Source organism: Chinchilla lanigera, unplaced genomic scaffold, assembly GCF_000276665.1.
Source record: "Chinchilla lanigera isolate Chin_1 unplaced genomic scaffold, ChiLan1.0 scaffold00057, whole genome shotgun sequence".
NCBI classification, from domain to species: Eukaryota; Metazoa; Chordata; class Mammalia; order Rodentia; family Chinchillidae; genus Chinchilla; species Chinchilla lanigera.
Genome location: NW_004955458.1, coordinates 9,184,591 through 9,201,209, shown reverse-complemented (window position 1 = coordinate 9,201,209; position 16,619 = coordinate 9,184,591). Strand labels below are relative to the sequence as shown.

At 39.1% G+C, this 16,619-nt stretch overlaps 1 protein-coding gene across 3 annotated transcripts in view; it reads left to right on the top strand.

Annotated features, from left to right (window-relative positions):
* The window catches only part of Fam19a2 (family with sequence similarity 19 (chemokine (C-C motif)-like), member A2), a 415,567-nt gene that overhangs the window by 150,149 nt on the left and 248,799 nt on the right, over nt 1-16,619 (top strand). Inside the window, exon 1 of one of the 3 annotated variants that reach the window (XM_013521029.1) lies at nt 11,328-11,351. The exons of the other annotated variants lie outside the window; for them this stretch is intronic. The gene's annotated coding sequence lies outside the window, so the exon portion shown is untranslated. Of the gene's footprint in view, nt 1-11,327; nt 11,352-16,619 lie in introns of those variants that run through there. 3 annotated transcript variants of the gene reach the window in all.

Genomic DNA, 16,619 nt, shown 5'->3' with positions numbered 1-16,619 from the left:
CCTAAAGGCATTTGCTCTTGCTGATGTAAGGAAACATTTATCACTAAGAAATGGAGTCTTGAGATCTGATCAGATGTAGGGGAAATGTGCAGGATCATAAAAATCAAACCTCTTTCTAAGGGGCGACTGTATTCTGTACCAGTGACATGTGATGAATGGAGACTATTCTTAGTCATTATCTACTTTTTGATCTTAGAGCTTGGGAAATTTCCTAGTTCACGGACATGTCACTCTCCGGACTCACAGGAGTGTAGGTGTATTCAGGAGGATTCCCATTATGTGTGTGTGCGTATGAAAATGATTGACAAGGGGATGCAAGAAGCTGGCATTTCTGCCACAGGGTGAGGTAACCCACAGTAGTTACAGTCTTTGAAAAGCGTAGATAACAGCTTGAGCTCAGGCCTGCTCCAGAGACGGCATGGAATAAATTTCTAGAGCTCACTAAGACACGTCTCTGTGAGTGGGTTGGCAGGTCAGGTACATGTTTCCTTGCCAGGGAAAATCCTTGGCTGGGGAGAAGAAGAGATTAGGTTTGGATCATAAATTTTTATTTACTCCCTAATTCCCCTGAGGGTAGAATAATAATAACAATAAATCTATGGAGAAATGGCAATCATTGCTGAGGGGGGACGCTATTCTCAGGTGAGGACGTTACTTCCTTTTCTGATCTCGTTTTTTCAGATAAAGAGGTGAATATGCGAATCTCCACATCCGCTTTTGTCTCTGTTTGTCTGATTAACGTGAAGCACGAGGAGGCAACGGTACTCCTGGTGCTCATGAATGTAGCTCCAAGCAGGTTTGCTGTTTTCACCTTGTTGAAAAAGAGATCACAAATTTTTTTATTAATGCATGAAGAACTCTTATGTAGAAACTTGTGATTTTGTTTTGTGGGGGAGGACAATAAAAACCATGTTCCTGTGGAAATTAAATAATTAAAAAATAGATAATGATTGGATTACCAACGTGTATCACGTCATGGGATCCTGAGGCTCTAAACATTTCATATTGATCTGATTAGGAATAATCTTAAAATTATTATTGTTGCAAATACAAATATTAAGAGAAATGTAATGTCTTTTATTCTTTATCATGTCTCCGCATATATTTGATGTGCAAAGGCGTTCTCGGACCTGTTGTCAGAGATATTAGCAAAGTTTGATTAAATCCTAATGTGTGTGTCAATCAATGCCAGCATGTACGACTGGAGCCTAGCAGAGAAGCTCTGTGTTGAATGCAATTAAGAAGGGTGATAATATTTAATGAAGTTCTGCCTTCTGCACTCTCTGAGGCATGTTTTCCTCACTGTGGCTATATTTACCTGCATTATATTTTGAACATCATTTTATCGCTGATAGTATCAACAGAGATTGTGTAATTTATCACTTGCTACTGATCTGTTAGTTTTGAACTTGCTATAAATTTCCAGGTTGATATTGTACCATCAATGAAGGCTTTTAAATTCTCTTTCCAGCCAAATTCTCAATGTTACTCATGTTACACAGCATAGCCCCCCCATATTTCTTTTTTTTTTTTTTTTTTTGGTTTTTCTCAGGTACCGGGAACCGAACTCACGACTTTGCGCTTGCAAGGCAGGCGCTTTGCCGCTGAGCTAAATCCCCAGCCCCGCCCCCATATTTCTTGATAGTAGAAGGCAAGCAGGGCATAGTTAAAAGTCTTTGCTCATGGTAAAGAGAATTCACTTTTTGCTTTTGCTTCCTTATAATATTTCTCATAATATAATAGCCTTATATTGTTTATTAGATAAGTAATTAAATTGACATGGAAAAGCCATCCTTAGACTGTTAGAATGTGCTAGATAGTCTGTGGATTTACCTGGCCTCAAGGGGTTTCTTGGTAACCCAGAAGGTACTGGAGCAGGGGAAGGTAAGATTTTCTATTTGTCGCAGTTGAAAACCAAAGAAAGTAGTTTGCAAGGGAAAACACAACAACATAAAACCCATCCTTCTAGGATGGCTGCCATACATCTGACCGATCTTTGTCTGCTGTGTCTTTCTTCAGGTAGAGAGCCCTTCTTCCTAAAGCAGAGAGAATTCAGCTCTTATGATCTATGTCTCCTTTACTCTGGTAATTTAAGTATTTGGTCATTTGAAAGATGCAAATTAAAACAAGGCTGAGATTCCCTCTTACTCTAGAAAGAATGGCTATGATCAAGAAATCAACCAAAACCAAATGCCGGCAGGGCTGTGTGGTAAAAGGAACCCTTCTTCCCTGTAGGTGGGAGTGTAGACTTGTGCAATCACTATGGAATTCAGTGTGATGATTCCTCAACAAACTAAAGCTAGATGTTCCATTTAACTTAGCTATTCCCTTCATAGGTATATTCCCATAAGAATTAAAAGCATCATACCACAATGATATATGTACGTCCATGTTTATAGCAGCACAGTTAGTAATAGCTAAATTTTGGAAACAGCCCAAATGTCCATCAACCAATGAATGGCTAAGAAAATTTTTTTTATACATACAGTGGAGTACTACTCAGCCACAAGGAGAGACAAATCTGAGAGATATCTGGCTAAATACATGCGCCTTGAGACCATACTCTTAAGTGAAATAAATTGGACACAAATGTGTAAATATTGCATGGCTCCTCTGGTGTGCGAAACTGAAAGTGTAGATAAGAACCAAAATGTATAACAGGTATTGTGAAATAGGAAGAAAATGTTCAAATGGGAAGGGGAATTGGGGAGGCAGAAAGGGGAAGGAAGGAAGGGAAAAGAAGAAAAACAAGAAAAGAAAGATAAAATGGAAGCAAAGCTTCTGTAAGTAAGGAGGGGTTGAAGGGAGGAGGGGGAGTGGGGAAAGAAAGAAGAACCAAGATATATCACGTACAGGGACAAACTCACTACGATGCATGTGGTTATTATGTATCGCTAAAATGTACCAATCAACTTAGTTAATTAAATTAATATAGTGTAAGCGGTCACTCTATTCCTAACAAGTTCAAATGAGAATAGCAAGAACCCTGCTATGGGGGTTGCAGTAAGGACTGGATACACACCGAGACTAAGTCCGTCTCCTCTACACATTTTCCTTGCATCTCGAGGATGAAGAGGAACCTATCTCTTCTGCCTCCAAAACTCCTGGCCTCACCTTCTCCCTCTGCTTCAAATTTATTGGAACAAATCTCATTATGCTTTAATTTTCTTCTTGCTGCTCCCAAGAAGAGCTCTCACTCTCCCTGCTCGCGCTCTGTCATGTCCGGACCCCACTTAGGACAGCCTCCGTGCACTATCTTTTTCCTTTGCACCCCTACCCCGGATGCTAAAATCCCTGCCTTGTGCTTTCCAGAGCTGATGGACCATTCCCAGAAAGTTATGGTATCGTTTTAGACTTTTCTCAGTATTCTTTCAGGTTTTTGGTGTGACAAGTGTCTTTCCCCGAGGTTGCTGCTTCCCGGTAGACCAAGCAAGAAGTGGCTCTTTTTCTGCTACAATTGTGCTTCAGACCTGTCGGCTTAGGGACGGGATAGTTGCCTTCCTTGTTCTTCACTGCCAGTGTCCAATAATACTCTTGTCTTAATCTGAAACATGTTTAATACATACATATACATTTCCCTTCCTTCTTTCATTCTTTCCCTCATCCCAGTTGTTCCTTCCCTTTGAGCAATATATATATATCCATAGCTGGGATAATTGTACTGCTGATGTCTATTGGTGTATTGAAAGGAACACTTAATGCTTAAATTTTTTGACCAGTTTTGCATGCTTATATCTGGTCATCTGAACAACTTCTTTGAAGACAACAATATGCAATATGACAACCACTGGTGAATTCCTACCGTCTTGTTTAGCATCTGTATAATTTCTAATGTTTTTCTTTATTGTTTTTTATTCTCTTTAATGGTTTGCTCAATCTTGCATTCCTATATCTAGTAAGGTGAGCAACTTCATTGAAGATATGTAATAAAATAACTGCTGCTAATTCCTATCATTTTGTTTTGAAACCCTGTATCATTGTTTTTGTGTTGTTGTGTTTTGGTCTATGTTGTTGTCAGTTTGTTATTTTTTTATTCTCTTTAAAATAAACATGTTTAAATTATTCTTGTTTCTTTTGTCTACTGACCTTTTACCCTTTCTTCTGACTTCTCAGCATTTCCCACATGCGGGTCACTAACTTTCTCCTATCTTATCCCTAACTCTCAGCCATTTACATCTGCACTGTACACAGACACTCCTGACCTTCTAGGTTCCCAGGATGTACTTCTTCATGATCTTCTCTTCCAGTGTAAGTCAGCTACTTCCTCCCTTATACCCAGGCCTCGTTATGAACAGTTGTTTCAGATTTAAGCAGCCTATTCAGTCACCATCTTTGGTGTGTATGCATGTGTGTGTGTGTATGAGAGAGAGAGAGAGAGAGAGAGACAGAGAGACAGACAGACAGAGACAGAGACAGAGATAGAGAGAGGTAGAGAGAGACAGAGACAGAGGTAGAGATAGAGGTAGAGAAAGAGACAGACAGAGAATGTTAAAAAATTTCTATGTAGGCAAATCTGTCCAGCAATGAGATGCGTAGTACCTCTTCCCTTATTGGTGATTTTCTTGTCAATTCAGCCAACACAAACTCTGCTTCCCCTTCAGCTTACACACCTGAACTTCATGTTTGAGATAGCTTGTCTGAAATGAAACTAAACATAAAATGATTATTTAAAAACCAGTTAGTGGAGCCTAAAATATCCCTTAATTTTTAATTGAAAAATAAATATGCTGAGGATATATTAAGTAGTTAACATAGAATTCAGTCTTTTAAAACATCTATCTTTATACATTTCTACGATATCTATTAGTGACGCGTTCCATACACAGAATCTTAGCCTGTGGTTGAAAGGTGAAAATAGTGATGCTTTGGTAGCGTGTTATCACAGTGTGGATAACAAACAGCAGAGACACTGGTATTAGCCATGAAGGAGGTGAACCAAAGCAAACAGGAACTGGGAAGTAGATCGGACTGTTGTTTGCCCTTTGGGTGGTTGTGCTGGCTGTGGCGGCAGATGTCCCTTTTCCTGATTGATAAACAAAGTTGATTTTCCTCACATTTGTTCTTGGCTCCTACATCACAACAGGTGGCCAGTCGGGCTACAGCAGACTGCAACTGCTGGCTGTTAGGAGCTCAGAGAGCCTTCTAATATGATAAAGCAATGATGTAGGGGAAACGGGGCAGCTAACTGAGTTTGTACCGTTTATTTAACCTTACTTGTAAGCTACAATGGATTATGGTGATTCTCCTGGTGCTTTTGTTTTGTGTTAACGTATTTGGTGATAGAAGACTCTAGAATTAGCCACATAGCATTCAATAGCTGGTGATAGAGGTTCCCGAAATTTCTGTTTTGAACCTTAAGGAGAAGCATTATTTTTCTAAGACCTGCTGCCTTTTCTTTTTTTCCAGACTGAGAGATAAGATGCAGAGGAGGAAAGTGGGAGAGAGAGTAAGGACGCATTGTGATGACGTCAAAGAATTGTCATTCGGCTAATGGCTTAGCTCTTAGTTGATAGATAAGATCACTCAGCTGAGTCCAGCTTGCTAGAGGAAGGCTGGAGTAAGCTAAGAGCAGATAAGTATGCACATTTGCATTTGGATATATTCCTCAAGAACTGCACACAACCTTGGATTGGTGGAGAAATAGTTTGGAATGTTTACTCTTAAGAACATAAGTGGCGTTGTCTCCCTCTAACCATAAAATGGCCTTATGGGATTTGAATTCAACCAGTCTGACACCAGAGCCTGACCGTACGGCGGGCGAATTAGGGAATAAAGGTCTGAATGGGAGATTCAAAGTGCTTTGACTTTCAAATAGGACGGCCAAGGTAGATATCATGGAACTGGGAGATTCTTAGCTTACTCTTCCTCAGAAATCCAGGGTAGACTAGTGATTTTTCAAAGGCAGGTGGTGGTGGGGAAGCAATAAATCTAGTGATTAAACTTGTGAGTTCTACAGATAGATGCCAGGAAGAGAATCTTTGCTTTACCTTTTTCTACCTGTGACAAATTAGGTAAATTACATCATCCCTGTGCACGTCTGTTTCTCCAGCTCTAAGATGGGAGTAGCATCTGGTACCCAGAGGATTTAGAACACAGAAAAACACTTGGAACAGGGGTTGTTATATGCCAACATGCCACATATAAAGCTCCCATTACTGGGAGCACTGGGTAAAATTGCTCTATAAAGTAGGGCAACAGCATTGTGGGTAAGAAAAAATCCTTAGGCTGTTTTGGAATTTGTATATGAAAATTGCTGCTTAAATGTAAATATTCTCATTACTGATATTAACACAAAAAGAAACTTTACATGTTTCCTTGCTTTGCTTATTGCAGTGAATTTCGCTATCTTAGAAATTTGGAATTTACAGCTACTGTATTGCTCTGTGAACAGCACTTTAGCTTATTAATTTGATTGTAAATATTATCTTCTTGTTCTTATTCTGTTTGTAGACTCACGATGGAGGGCTTTATGCTGCATATTAATTCATTAATCTTGCAATCATACAAATAGAATTTGGAATCGTAACTTACATGCACGTCCTTGGTCCAGCCTACAGTATTTTCATTTACATATTTTAAATTAGTCTGCTTTCAGTTCAATGATTTTTGTCTAATTTTATACTTATAAATATGTGGCAGATGTTGTTTAGCTAAATTTAAAAATGAGGCATAACTGTTGTAGGAATGGTGCTCCCATATATGCTATTTTGTGGACCATGGGAGAGGGCTTATTCAAAAAAAGAAGAGAATTCCCTGGAAAAAATACAAGTCTTCCAGCTATTGATTTGTTAAAAAAAGACTCTAAAATTATTATGAAATCAAATAAGTTAGAACTGTAATTTCAAGCTGTGTCCTGATTTATCTCATGCTGTCTCTTGTTGCCACATAAGTGATGCCAGCCTGGTCAAACATTTAAGTGAAAATTTGTAACGCTAAATGCTTTATTTTGTTGATACCACTTTGCTTACGCATGAAATTCCCAAAAGATTTATCACGATTTTGAGTTACCTTTCGAAAGGGAAACTTTTGATAACAATAGCAGATACAGAGAATAAACAGAGTAATAGCATAATTCAGCAAATTCAAAACACAGATCTTCTCTTGGCTGTGTAAACCAACACCAGGGTGGACACTGTGAGCACTGATAGGAGTCTGTCACCTGATAGGAGACTCGGAGCTGTTTGCAAGACAGACAAGGAAGTGTGAAATACGAAAGGTCAAGTCCAGCTGGAGCTGGAAAGGAAATCAGATCAATAAACAGATCAACCTATTCTAGCGACGAGGGATGTTTCCCGGCTTTGCTGAGTGATTAGAAATTCACTTAAGCAAGAAGGAAGCAAATTCATCATGGGTTTGCCTCCTTGTAGCTTGTGGGTGGTCTAGACCTCAACGGGACTTACATTTGCTTTTCCATCTCTTTTTGCGTGCCTTTTTTGATGGATATGTCTATCTGACCAGGCATACCTCCTCTCAAACCAGTGATGGAAATCGCAAAAGTGGAGTTCCTTAGCAAATTTCCCAGCTCAGAATAGTTTATCAGAGGATTAGAAGGGAAATGAGCTAATTATAATTTATCTTTTTATGGTTAATATTAATATTCATCTAAAAAGGATGATGTGAAAGGCTTTCCTAATTATTATATTTTAGCAGGCTTTTGTTTGAACCCTGTGGGATAGAAATTATTAATGATCCTCTTAGACTGGGTTATTGTATGTACTGAAATGTAGAGTATAAAAATGAAACAGGGTTGCCTGTTTGCCATGTTAACATATATTACTAGTTTATTTAGAATCTTGTTGGGATTACTTTATTATACTGGGTACCTCTTGGGTATACAGAGTATGTGCTCAAATTTTAAAATTAAGCATAATTTTTCTTTTGGTTAAAAACTCTGGTTCACAGGGTAAGATGGAACAGGCAAATTTTTTAAAGCCAAAGCTAGAAAATAAAATTTGATTTGTTATAATTTTTCTTACAAATATCTTTCCCATATCAGATGCCTTTAACATACAATGCTTATTATTTTCTAGCAACCATGATATAAAGCAACAAGTTAAATTGATAATTATTGATATATATATTTATCAAGTTAAATTTATACCAGTATAAATTTCACAACAGCAAAACTGCAGCAATAAAATAAAATGTTTCAGCTAAGTTTCACCTGCTCTGCCTGAATAGGGATGATAAATTTTACATAGACATGATTTCCCATAAGTCCAAACAGTCCATAGTAGCATCTTTTTGGATCCACATCATACTGAGCGAAGGCTATCTGTCAACTATTAGTTTGTCATTGTATAGAAATCAGAGTGGTTTCTCATGTGGGGCATTAACTTCCTCTAGATATGGATTGAAAACCTTTTGTGGAGGTTGTGCTGTAAACAAGCAGCAGGCAGCCCCCCCCATCACAACATAATTTTAGCAGTTACGCATGGTGACATTCGTATCTCTGTTCTGGCCACCATTCATCTAGCTCCACAGCCGTTCATTTTTGTTAATACAGTATAGTCAGGCTATTTATGCTGTGGACTTTGGAAGCCTATAGTTTCAGTACCTTATGTCAAGTCTGTGGGAAACTAGAGGATGAATTCTGAGACCATGGAGCTGTTTGCTGACTCTCCTAGTGTAGCCCAAGGGGATTGCACCAAATAATGGTGGAGTGAGAAGGGAAAGGAAGGATCTGTACGAGGCAGAAAATGTCTTCACAGGCCGGGCGGGCATGCAACAGGAAAAGAACAGAGTCTTCTCACGCAGCAGTGGTGAGATACCTGATCCCGATATTGGAAACCTTCTAATTAATTCAGGCACAAAAAGACACTTCAGAACTAATCAACACGTCTGACTTTGCACAATCTTAACAATGTCTATTTAACTCTCCTCTAAACTTTTTAATGAGGTAACTGAGGTTCATTGTCCTCTGGCAATAAAGATGATTGTGTGAAATGAAAAAAAATAGAGTGAGAGATAAATGTAGATGGAAAGTTTTTAGAAGGGATCTGTGTTTACCCAATACTCAATTATTCCCCCCCACTTTTTCCACAGACAGGTCAAGTTCAGATTGTAAGGAGCAGATGTAGCAGTAAAGCTATCCGCCTTAGGTGAATCGAAAAAGTACAGATGTATAAAATGCTGTCATGTGTTTGTGTGTCAGTTTCTGCTGAATCGCAGAGGTAGGTTGCGCTATAGGAAACAGGAAATGATAGATACACTTCAAGCATCATTTTAGTTACACAGTTATGGTCTGTAATACGTGGTTCACAAGTCCTGGTTTGTGAGTCTGAGACTTTGTGCAGTGCTTTCATGAAATGGTAACTTCTGTGTCATCTGAGTTTATAAAATTTTCCAGTAAGTAATTGAGCCCATAAACACACTATATCCTGTATTCTAGACGTATATATAATTACTATATTTAGATCTGAACTCAACAGCAAGCTCATTTAGCATAAGCAGAATATTTAGGGATATGAAACACCTCCTGCACCTTTCATGGTATAAATCAAGTGAATTGTACACGTCACAGGGAGGTGCAGCTTTTGTCCACCCCAGTGGCCCATGGCTTCCCTCTGAGTGTCTTTGCTCCACTCTTAACCTAGCCGCCCCAGGTGGCAGTCCTTTGTTACGGGCAAACAGGTCCCAAACACCAGTACTTGGCCAGGTGGGAAACATGTGTTCCTTTCTCTTTTTCTTCATTTTCATCACCAGTCTTCATTAATTCTCGTTGTCTCTTTTTACCTCTGTCTCTCGTTCTTACCAGAACATCTACTCACAGAGCTTCTTCGAAAGTAGGTGCTTTAGTAACAAGACTTCCCAAGACTAGACATATACAACAATATAATCCTGAGTTGTTGGAATAAACAATGACTGCGTATCAGGTCTGAGACTGGTTTTGTGTTTGTGGGAACCCCTGGGGCTGCACGCTAGTTGTTGGTGCCCGTCAGCTTTTCCTTGGCAGAATTTCTGATACATGACAGACTCTCAGTGCGTGGCGGTAACGGATGAATGAGTGCTTGCTCAATTACTTCTCTTGCTCGACAAGGAAACTTAACGTTATGCTGCCACGGTCCAGTATATTCATCTAGGAACAGAAAAAAAAGCTATGTGACTTGAATACTAACAAAATTTTCATTCAAGAAAGTTAAATCTCATCCCATCATTTCATGTATTCAGTTCAGCAGGAATTACTCACATGGGTTAGTTGACTGAAGACTCAATGAGTTAATATAACTAATGTGTTTGGTGAGTACCTGGCACATGGTAACACTCTGTAAGTATCAACTGTTACTGTTCTATTATTTTATTAAGAGAATACAATGAATGACAGTTGCCTGATAGGAATCTTATTCATTCTTCCTGAAGCAAATATAATCCTACTATCTCTGTGTTGTGTTTATTTTGCCAGAAAAAGGGCAGTAAGTACAATTAAATGCATTTCTGCCAGGATGACTTTTGAAATATAAAAGGGAGAGTCCCAGGCATTCTTAAAACCCCACGAAGCCTGCTCTTGTCTTTAAAGTGAAATCTGAAGTCTTCATTTAGTGTGCCACACGAAGCCTCTGTGTATGTGGCATCTATGTTTCATCTAACCTAGTTTCAGATGACGCTCCTTTGTCAGTTCTGGGTGACCCCAGAGCGCCTGTAATAACTGGGGATTGTTTGTACCACAGTACTGAGGAATTCGGGTCTGTTTCATTAGTCAGTTCCATAGCTGGATCTTGTTTCATTTTCTCAGTAAACGTTTTCTGTTCTAGTTTGGGGTTTGAAGACCATATTGTCCCTGTTGGCAACTATGGACTTTAAAAATTTAGAAAATCTTTTTGTTAGTACAGGTTTGCAGTATGGAATGATTACACTCATCATGGAAAGTTGGTACATGCATATAATGCATCTTAATTCTTTTTATTTCCTATTCCTGACTAGTGTACTTAATTTTGCCATTCTAGCACGAAAAGCAACTGCAGACAACATGTAAAGGGAAAGGATAGTGGCTGAATTGAAATACAATTGTATTTATGGCCATTGAAACCTGAACTCTATGTAATCGTGTATCATGAAAATATTATTCTTCTTTTGGTCGTTTTCATCTATATAACAGTGTAAAAACTGTTCTTAAATTTGGGGCCACACAGAATTATGCAGAGGGAGAACTTTGGTGTGTGCGATGTTTGCTGATCCCTGGCACAGCAAAATGCCTGACCCAGAAATAGTGCTCAGTGTGTGAACACATCAGAGGGCAGTGAATGAGTATATTTTCACGGAATTCATTTTCAGACACAAGGAGAAAACTTGCTGTTGCCCGTATTACAGAATCTAAACACCTTGGCAAGACATAGAAGAGTCTTTACAATCTGGTATGTGGATGGGTAATTTTCATTGTTTTCTCTATCTGCCTGCCTATAGTGGATTGATAACTGGTGGTCAACTTATAACCCCCAGCTGAACTGAGTGAGTGGTGCTGGGTGTGGGAGGCCCACCTGAGGACTGTTGCCAGCAGCATAAGAGGCAGACCTGGAGAAGAAGAAGCAGGCTGTTGGGAGCTGAGAGAGACTGTGGGGAGCTGGCTTCCTGATGAACTTGGCTGTTTTCATCCTCTGAGGAGCTCGGGACCTCGCTGGCACTGAGAATGGCTTCAGTTCACTTTGGGGAGCTCTGGTCCTCACTTTGAGCATAGCTTCCTGGTTCCGGAGGGGAAGATGGTGCATTGCCGGCTTCCTGGAAAAGCTTGCTGCGTTGGCTTCCCTGATGGGAACTCGGCCATCCTGGTCATTGGAGGAGCTTGGGAGCTCACTGTTGCCGACGATGGCTGTGGTACCTTTTGGGGGAGCTCTGGTTCTTCTGAGCATCACTTCCTGGCTCCAGTGCAGATCCCTCAGCCTGCTAGCACAGATCCTTCTTCCTGCTGGCACAGACTTTGTAGATTCCACCACTGACCTTTGGGCCTTTCCAGCAGATCCATGAAACAGGTCTGCATGAGACATTGTCATGGGTTCTGGGCCTCCAGTTGGATTCATGGAGGCATTGTTATGAGCTCTGGGTATTCAGCTCAACTCGTGTAGGACATTGTTGTGGGATCCAGGCCCTCAGCTGGATTCCTTGGTCTTAGTGTGTGGACAGATTTCCTGCACTCTTTTGTATACTGTTCTTTGGGTGACTTATAAATAATCATATAAAGTATGTGTCCTGTATTATGTTGTTCCCCTTGCAAAATCAGCCGCCCCAAACCAACACACTGCCCTTCGTGTCCCTTTCTGATTGTCATGGATGTAACTAAGTGATGTTCTCTTGAAACGCTGTGCTCTTTTGTCCTCTCAGCTTTGTGCCTTGCATCTTTCTTTACTTGAAATATTCTTCTATTTTAAATTTCATGTTCAGTGAATTATTATTTGTCCTTCAAGATTTAGCGCAAAATGTTCTCCTCTGAAAATAGTTTTTCCTCTTCCCCAGGTAAAAGAGAAGGAAGGGGGATTGTGAGGAGGTATGCTTCCTCTGTGCTCCTGTGGGGATTTGATATCAGAGTGTAGCACTTTTTACATGGGATTTAAATATATTGTATTATATTTATAATATATTATACTTAATATATTTATTTCTCAGTGGTACATAATAACTGCAAACATTTATGGGGTGACGTTTTAATATATGAATCCTTGTGGAATGACCAGATTGGGATAATTTGCACGTGCATCATCTCAAACATTTATTATTTTTATATTTGGGGCACATTTGAAATTCTCTTTACCAGCTACTTTGAACTATAAATGCCAACCATATTTATTCTGCTGTGTGATAGAACACCTGAATAGTCTTCATTGGCACTCCTTTATTTCTTTCTCTTGCATAATTTCTCTAAGGCTCTGATATCATATTGAGGGAGAGCCTTCTTATGCTTCTCACACTTTGGCTATAACATGCCTCAGAGAGGATTTTTGTTGGTTGTATTTATTAGGGGTCTTTTGAACTTTCTGGATGAGGGTGCTTATATCTTTCCTCAAGTTTGGAAACTTTTTTTTCAGAATGAATTTTATCTTCTCCTTTCTCTTCCTCTTCTTCCAGACTACTCGTATGTAAAATATCTTTTGACAATGTCCTACATATCTGTTCATTCCTTTACATTTTTTACCTTTCAAAAAAAAAATCTGAGTTATTTTAAAAGACTCCTCTTCAAGCTCAGAAATTCTGTCTTCTGCTTGATCTAGTCTGATATTGATGCTCTCAACTGTATTTTTTGTCTGATTTATTAAGTTCCCTAGCTCCAGGATATATGTTCGGGTTCTTTTTACTGATCTCCATCTTAGCTTCATTTCTCATTCAGTTCACGAATTGTTCTCCTAACTTAATTGAATTATTCATCAGTATTCTCTTGTATTTTATTGCATTTCCTTGAAATCATTATTTTGAATTCCATTCCATGCAGCTCATTGATACGCTTTTCTTTGTGTTCTGTCACTAGAAAGTTCTTATATTATTTTGGAGGCATCATGTTGCCAAGCTTTTTCATGTTTTTTTGATTCCCTCCATTGATATTCGGCCATGTGGTGCACCCTTTCCTTCTATCAATTTTTATAGGGTGGCTTCCGTAATCAAAGCCCTTCTCCCAGGGATATGCCCCAGGGTGTTGATTCGGTAGACTGTTGACTTTGGTCAGCAGGTTGCAGCAGTGTAGTTGGTGTGTAGTTTCTTAGCAGTAGTCACTGCCTATGCTGCCTGAGTGTGTGTTGATGCTGCAGAGAGGCTAGTGCATTACACAGCTCTTGGAGTCAGGGTGAGCTAGTTGGTGACTTGAAGCATGACGCGCCTGACTGCAGGTGTAGATGCCTATCATTTTCCTGGGGTCTTATGGCTCGGGGCTCCAGTTAGGCCTGAGTGCGAGTCAGAATGGCCACTAGTGGAGGAGGGAGCATGTCTGTTCGGTGTGAGAGTCGTTTGGGGGCCAGGCCATACCCGTGGGTCTGGATGGGGTGTGCATCAGTTTCTGAGAGCTTTCTGTATGCTCCTGTGGGGGAATTTGACCCTAAGTTGCTCAGGGGGATCTGTCCATCTTCCCTCCAAAGTTGATAGTGAGTGGGAGGAGCTAAGTGTCTGCTCTGTATTGCTTTCTAGGGACCTTGGTGGGCTAAGCCTCTTCAAGGGAGGCCACTCAGCTGCTTTCTAGCATGTTGTATGGGTGGGCACGGCCACCTGGCTGCTTCCGGTGGCCTTGGTGCACCCGGCTTCTGAGGATGAACTGGCAGGCTGCTTCCTGAGGCTGCTGGAGGCTATCAGATTGTTCTATTTTTTATCTTTTTGTAGGTTTCTTTGTCCAGCGTGTTCTAAAGTTTTTTTTTATAAGTCCTATTGCCAGTATAGAATTTGGTATTGATGTTCATTTAATGACAGTTTAATAAAATAAAAATTTTTACTTACATGTAAACTCCTAATGTATGGCTGAGGCAGACTGACATCAGTTTAATCTATAGCTATCTTTCCATATTTATAGTGAAGTAGCCTGAATGTTGGACTATTGACAAGAATAAAGTTGAAGATGAATAAAAATGTAAATAGCAAGAATCAGAATTAAAGATATTAAAAAGTAATTAAATTAGAAACTCAAAATCTAAAAGCACCATGTGGGATATAAAACACAAATTTTATAACTTACTTTCAAGTTTAGATGAATTGAAATCACTGTATACATTAAAAAATTATTGTGTTTAAGCTTTTGCTTGATTTTGTGTGCGTGAAATGGCTGTCATTTAGTCACATTTATGTATTCCTATTATTTCCTAGAAAGATGAGGACAGTGTTAATGGGGAATATTTCATGATGAGATATAATGGGTTTTGACTAATGCTTTTGTTATTTCAACAAATTAACTGTTTTCAAAAATATGCTTTGATGGAGTTTACCTGGAAGAGTTGAGAAGCTTTTTGCAATGCACATTAATGCCAGTGTCTCATTATAAGTTGTCTCAGATATTTTATACATGCTCAGTACTAATTTACCACAGGACTATCTAGTATCTTATATCCTATTTCTCTGCATTTCCATGGGGAAATTTCCTGAATTCTCCCAAAATATAAGATTTTTCAGTTGAGATCAATGTTCTGGGTGGATTTCACCATAAATATCTTGGGAAATCTCACTTGAAATTGAAAGCATATTGTTACAGAAGATAACTGTGAGGCTCTCCCATTATTGATTACTTATTTTCATTCATTCTGATCATTATAAGGGATGGTGGGTTTCAGAATCTGTTAGGCTGTCATTACAAGCAGAATGTCTGGCTGCTGGCTGCTCTGTCTTTACAGGAGACTGCATACCAGTGACTGGAAATCAGCATGTAGTCGGTTGATTAGGTGTTTATGAAATATATCTCATGTGAACATGAGAAATAAGAGCAACTATGCTTTGGTGCAATTATTTGGTATTTTACCATATAGAAAAATCATATTTTATGGGGATAAAGGCATCTTACAGTTATGAGGAAAAGGGTGATGTTGTAAATAATGTACTATACTTTAGAATAGCGATATTTTATTACACATCCCAACTTCAGGCTTTTGATTAGCAGCTTTCATTTTAAAAGAGAATATATTCTCTTATAAATTATCTGGAGAACAAACTCTTTAATCATAAAAATCATGTTTGGTATCTTTGGGTACATTGCAGTACCTGACACAGTGTTTTGTATATCACAAGAACACAGACATTTGCTGTATTAAATTACATTTAAAAATAGTTCAGACTGTATGATCTCTAAAGTTTGTGAACATTTTCCCCAAATGTTTATCATTTCCAGAAATATACAACAATTCACTGATGGTATCAGCATGCATGCATTCATTCAGAGCTGCAGTGTCTTGGTTACTTTTATACACTCACCCGTTTAGCTTTCAAAACAGTGTTATGAGGTTGGTATTAATCCCCCTTTCCCTAAAGGAAAATAAGGCTCAGGAAAAGTAAATAATTTGATTTAATATGTGAGGTATTGTAGGGTTTTTGAGGATTAACTGGGTGGATGATGGACCAAACTTCCTGGTGCTTTCAGGAATTGAACTTTGCTATTAAGCCACAAAGGTTAGTAGTTGGGATATCACTGTTCTTTTCTCCTTCTATAGCTGATGCTCTTTTCATCATTGAGTTCCAACACTTTGGTCAAAATATATGCTACGAATCATTACACTTCCTACTATGAGTTCCTAAAGGGCAAAGGACTGCATTGGTATGCAGTCTCCCTTGATCCTGAGAAGGACTTAAAGGAATGATAGTACAGCGTGCCTTCCATTTTTTTATTACAGAAGGAGTTTTTCCTCCAGTAGTACACCACCTGCATCTTGATCTTCACTTGTGTCTCTCTGGTGCCGACCTATGTGGGGAAGGGACTGAGCGCATGTAGAATGTTTAGGAAGAGTTAACATTTTCCAATTAGCTTTGTCAGTACTTCCCAATTTCATCCTGGTATAATTCCCAGTGGTTTTGTCTTGGGATTTCGTTCAGAGTTAAGCTTTTTAATTTGAGGAGTAAATTTTTGTGCGTGTTTCAGAAGTGAGAGAGTTTTAAGAAAATCACTGAGTCTCACCATCTTGGAAAGCTTTCCTGAAAGGGAATTTAAGTAAAAAATAGGCTGTCAGTGCCCTTCA